This window comes from Tachyglossus aculeatus, unplaced genomic scaffold, assembly GCF_015852505.1.
Source record: "Tachyglossus aculeatus isolate mTacAcu1 unplaced genomic scaffold, mTacAcu1.pri scaffold_184_arrow_ctg1, whole genome shotgun sequence".
NCBI classification, from domain to species: Eukaryota; Metazoa; Chordata; class Mammalia; order Monotremata; family Tachyglossidae; genus Tachyglossus; species Tachyglossus aculeatus.
The window spans coordinates 187,367-192,516 of NW_024044903.1; the positions used below are offsets into that span (position 1 = coordinate 187,367).

Consider the following 5,150-nt stretch of genomic DNA (forward strand, 5'->3'; position numbering starts at 1 on the left):
GTCCTCCTGCTGTGCCTGACTATGACCTACCTCCTCCTCGTGGCCCCGGCACTCATCCTCCACCTGGTCCTGGTTTTCGTCCTGCACCTGATCCTTGCCTTCCTCCAATCCCTGGTCCTAGGCCTCGTTCTCCACCTGGTCCTAACCCTCGTCATCTGCCTACCCCGGCCCTCCTCCTCCCCCTTGTCCTGGTCCTCGTCCTCCTCTGTGTGGTCCTTTCTCTCCTCCTCCCACTGTCCTGGCCCACCCCTTCCACCTGCTCTGGTCCTCACTCCTCCGGCTCTTCCTTGGCATCCTCTGCCTGATCCTGGCCCTCCTCCTCCTCCGATGGCATCAAATGGACAGGCTCCAACCCAGTTCTGGCCCCAATCCAAGTGCCATTCCCAAGCGCTTATTACAGAGCTCTGCACACAGTAAGCGCTCAGTAAATACGATTGAATGGATGAATGCCATTCCAACCCCCTCCTGGGGCACCCATTCTTCACCTGAAGTGTGCCCAAGCCCAGCACCTAAAACTATCCAAGCTCTACCCTGGTAGGCGGGTCTCCCCCTCCCCGGTCCACCCCCAGACTCGAATGGCGCTCCACTGTCAGCGCCCCCACTCCCTACCGACCCCGCTGGCTGAAGGAAAGGCAGTTCCAACCTGGAAAGGAGGTAGGGTTTTGACACTGGCACATTCCAGTTCCCCCCGTCCCCGCGTCCTGGGGTTAGAGTCCACCCCCAGTATGGCCTCCTTCCTCTTTCTGGAGGGCAGAGTAAAAATGGGGGACCACGGAGAAGGGCCGGACCCCCTGAACCTGCTTCTCTCACATGGCTGTCTGGGGCCAGAATCCTCTCAGTTCTTCTGAGACCTGAACCTATGGCACGTCCGAAGGCAGCCCCAATTGCCTCAGAGCTGGAGTCTCAGGACAGCCCTGTTGCCACCTCGCCCTCCTAGGCTTCTTCTTCTCCCACGGGATGAGAGCCCTCAGAAGGAGAACTGGCCATCGTTCTCTGCCAGTCTCCTCTTGTAGGATCTCAGGAATCTGGGAATCTTGGTCGAGCAGTCGTTTTGTAGAGTTTGAATTTCTGAAAAGGTGATGGTAAAGAGCACGTGCGATGTAGGGCAGAGAGAGGGAGAGAGAGAGAGAGAGAGAGAGAGAGAGAGAGAGAGAGAGAGAGAGAGAGAGAGAGAGAGGGTGTCTATATTGGAGACTGTCTCTGGAAAAGGATTCCCAAGTGCTCAACGGAGAGCAGCGGGCTTTCTAGAATGATGGTATTGGTGTGTACTGAGGGGAAAGGAAATGAGCCATTATTTTCTCGTTTGTTTGCCCATCCATCCGTCCAACCGCTTCCCAGAAGGACTACAGACGCTCGGTTTCCATGTCCATTCCACGGAGGCAGGGAGGATGAGCCAAGAGAGGACTCCTTTGGGATCCGTCTAAGAAAAGGAGCCGGGCATGATAATGAGGCATATTTTGACTTTTTTGTTTGCTTCTTTTTTCTTTCCCGAGCGCCCTCCTCTCCCCACTCACCAAGGAAGGCAATGGACACAAATTTCACATCTGGCTGGGGGCAGTTCGTATACGCTAGAGGTTGGGACGAGAAAATGGGATGGCTATACTCAAGGTTCTCCATCTGGGGAGGAAAAGGAGAGTGAAAGACGCCAGCCCACGCCCAACCTCCTTGTGGATACACCCCAACTCTCAAACTCCTAGTTTCACCCCAGGGCACTGGGCTCTTAAACTCCTCCTGGTCCCTTTCGCAAATCACCCCCTCTAGACTGTAAGGTCATTGCAGGCCAAGAACGTGTCCACCAACTGTTCAACTGTACTCTCTGAGGCACTAGGTACAGTGCTCTGCACAAAGTAATTACCCAGGATATCCCACCCATGTGTCCCCCAGGAGGGATCCGCACCCACAATTCCCACCCCAGACCCAAGGACGCCCCCTCCCACCCACCACCCATTCCAGACGTACTCAGCAAGTCCTCACAGATGGTACTGTAGGCCGTGCTCTCCCTTACTTCCCAGCTCAACATCCACCCGACTACTTTGGCTTGCCTCCTGCCGACATTCTGTGCCAAATAGAAGAATGTATATCTGGCTTTCTAGAAACAAAGAGCCTGAAGGGTGGGTGTCAGAGGGCGGCAGAGCCGAGGACCAGGGGCCCAGAGTGGATGGGCACTGTGGAGGTTGGGGGAGACTCACTTTGACCACTGTTGGGTGCTCGTCCTTCTGGTAGAAGAGGACGGGGAGGAGGCAGCAGATCAGCCTCTGACGGAGACCGGCTTTTCTCTCCATCACAGAGCTGCTGTCTACTGCTGCCAGAAGCTCCAGGGCTGCCACGCGCATCTGGGGTCTCTGCTGAGGAGAAATCCCCGTTGCAGTGTGTAGGAGGGGCAGGAGTTGGGTGGGGGCCTGCTGGGACCCTGGCGGAGACTGAGGACCCTAGGGTAGAGACAACAGGTGTACTGCGATCTCCGGGGCAAGGGCAGCGCTGGCATATGGGGAGACGCAGTGCCGGGCGTAGGGTGGGGGCGCGCCGTGGTTCACCGCTGGAGTGACGAGCTGAGGAAGCGCAGCAGATTCCCCAAGCTCTATGGGAGCTGTGGAAGCGGCCGCCCGCACTTGGGTTCTCTCCTGAGGAGAGACCCCCCGGTGGAGTTTGTGAGAGGGGCAAGAGATGGGTGGGAGCTTCTGGAATCATGGCGGGGGCTGGGGACCCCAGGGCAGGGACAACCGGGGGAGAGACATCTGACGGAGGAGTGTAGGGAGCGAAGGCAACGCCGGCAGAAGGAAAGCTGGGCCCGGGTATGGGGGAAGCCCCGTGGTTCGTTGCGGGGGTGACGTTATTGGGAAGGGCAGCCGATGCCAGGAAGCCAGGGGGAGCGGCCCCCTCTGGGTTATGGCACAGCCGGGTCGGGGGCCGGGAAGGTTCAGAACGATAGGAAGGAAGGAAAGGAAGACAGAGGAGGAAGCACCAAACAAAGTGAGAGAGAGAGAGAGAGAGAGAGAGAGAGAGAGAGAGAGAGTGACAGAGAGATACAGACAGACAGAAAGACAGACAGACTACGATTGGGACTCACCCCGGGAAAAGAATTCCAAGTCTTCATCGAAGAACCACAGATTATCCAGACTAATGTTGATGGTGTATACTGAAGAAGATATGTAGGCCTTCCAGAAGGCCTTTAGGAAATGGAGAACAAGAATGGGGGTTGCGGGTGGAGGGGAGGTGTCAGAGGGAGAGGGAGGCGAGGACCAGACGCCCAAAATGGGCAGGGGCTGCAGAAGGTAGGGAAGACGCACTTTCCTCACTGTAGAGTGCTGGTCCATTACTTGGAAGAGGACAGAGAGGAGGCAGTGGAACTTCAATGTTACAGTTGGCAGGCTTCCTTCTCCATCGATCAGCCACCAGCCAAGGGTCCCAGCAGCTCCAGGGGAGCAGCCTGTATGTGGGGTCTCTCCTGAGAAGAAACCCCCGTTAGAGTGTGTAGGAAGGGCAGGAGATGGGAACGGGGCAGGTTCTTGTCCCGGACAGTGGTTGATGGTCCCTCCGGTTGTATTCTTATTTTCTAATTTGTTTGCCTATCCATCCATTCACCCGTTTCCCAGAAGGACTATCTCCGCTCGGCTTCCATATCCAGTCCCCAGACGCATGGAGGAGGAAGCAAGAGGGGCCTCCTCTGGGATCCGGCAAAGAAAAGGGGCTGGGACAGAACATGAGGCTTTTTTGTTGGGTGTTTGCTTGTTTTCTTTTCTTTCCCCAGTGCCTTCCACTCTCCACTCACCGAAGAAGAGTACGGCCGTAAATTTCACATTTGGTTGTGGGCAGGTGGTACACGCCAGAGCTTGGGACAAGAAAATGGGATGGTTGTCCTCAAAGCTCTCCACCTGAGCAGGAGAAAAAGGAGAGTGAGAGACCCCTGCCCATCCCGAACATGCTTGTAGATGCCCACCCCCAAGTCCCCAAAACCTAGTTTCACCCCAGGGCACTGGGCTCTTAAACTCCTCCTGGTCCGTTTCCCAAATCAACCCCTCTAGCCTGGAAGGTCATTGCAGATCGGGACCGTGTCCACTAGCTGTTCAGCTGAACTTTCCGAAGCGCTGGGTACAGTGCTCTGCACACGCTAATTACACCCGATATCCCATCGATGTGACCCCAGGAGACATCCGGGCCTACGATTCCCCCTTAGACTCAAGGACGCCCCTCCAACCCCCCAGACATCCCAGTTGTACTCACCAAGGCCTCACAGATGGTACTATAGGCCGTGCTCTCCCTCTTCACTCTGCTTAGTGTCCATCCAACTACTTGGGTGTACCCCCAGTCGATACTCTGGGCCAGCCAGCAGAATATGTATCTCCCGTTTTGGAAACGGAGAATCCGAGGGTGAGTTTTAGAGGGCAGAAGAGGCCAAGACCAGGGGCCGAGATGAAGGGGCCTGTGCAGGGTGAGGGAGACTCACTTTGCCCAGTGTCGAGTGCTCGTCCTTCAAGTGGAAAAGGACGGAAGGAGGCAGCGGATCAGCTCCTGCTGGAGGCAGGCTTCCTCCTCTGTCACCCAGCTGCCGGCCACAGCAGCCCGCAGCTCCAGGGCTGCCACCCGCACTTGGGGTAGCTCCTCGGGAGCAACCCGAGGTGGAGTGTGTAGGAGGGGAAGGACAGGGGAAGATGGAAGGTCCTTGACCCGGGCAGTGGTTGATGGTCCTGCCGGTTTGTAGCCCGTCCGTGGGGAGATCTCGGCATCTTCGTGGAGGTCTCTGACACAGGTCGTGGTTTATTGTCCGCACCGGTTTATGGCTTTTCGGTCCTCACACTGGGCTCTGGCCCTCGTTCTCACAGGTGTCCTATTATCCCCCAGCCTGGGAGCACTAAGAATAACCTTAGGTCATGATTCTTATTCTGCCTCTGCACATGGGAGTTGAGAAATTTGCAGATCGTGTTCTCAGCACATGTCGTGATAGTTTACTCTATTACCGCTCCTGCACTTTAGCCCAGTGCCTGGATCAAGCCACGGCTGTGGCCTGGAAGATGCAATCTGCCCTGTTCCCATCGGAGTGGAGCAGCAATGGTGGCCATACAGAGAGTGGTTATTCTCAACACTGCACGATAGGTTGGTTGAGGTCCAGACGCAGTAAACCGCTTGGCATCCTTTGGAGTGGATGTCCTCCC

The 5,150-nt window shown here is 56.4% G+C and overlaps 1 pseudogene; it reads left to right on the forward strand.

The window, feature by feature from the left end:
* Nucleotides 1–3,636: 3,636 nt before the first annotated feature.
* On the forward strand, nucleotides 3,637–4,379 carry LOC119923392 (annotated as a pseudogene).
* The last annotated feature ends 771 nt before the right edge of the window (nucleotides 4,380–5,150 follow it).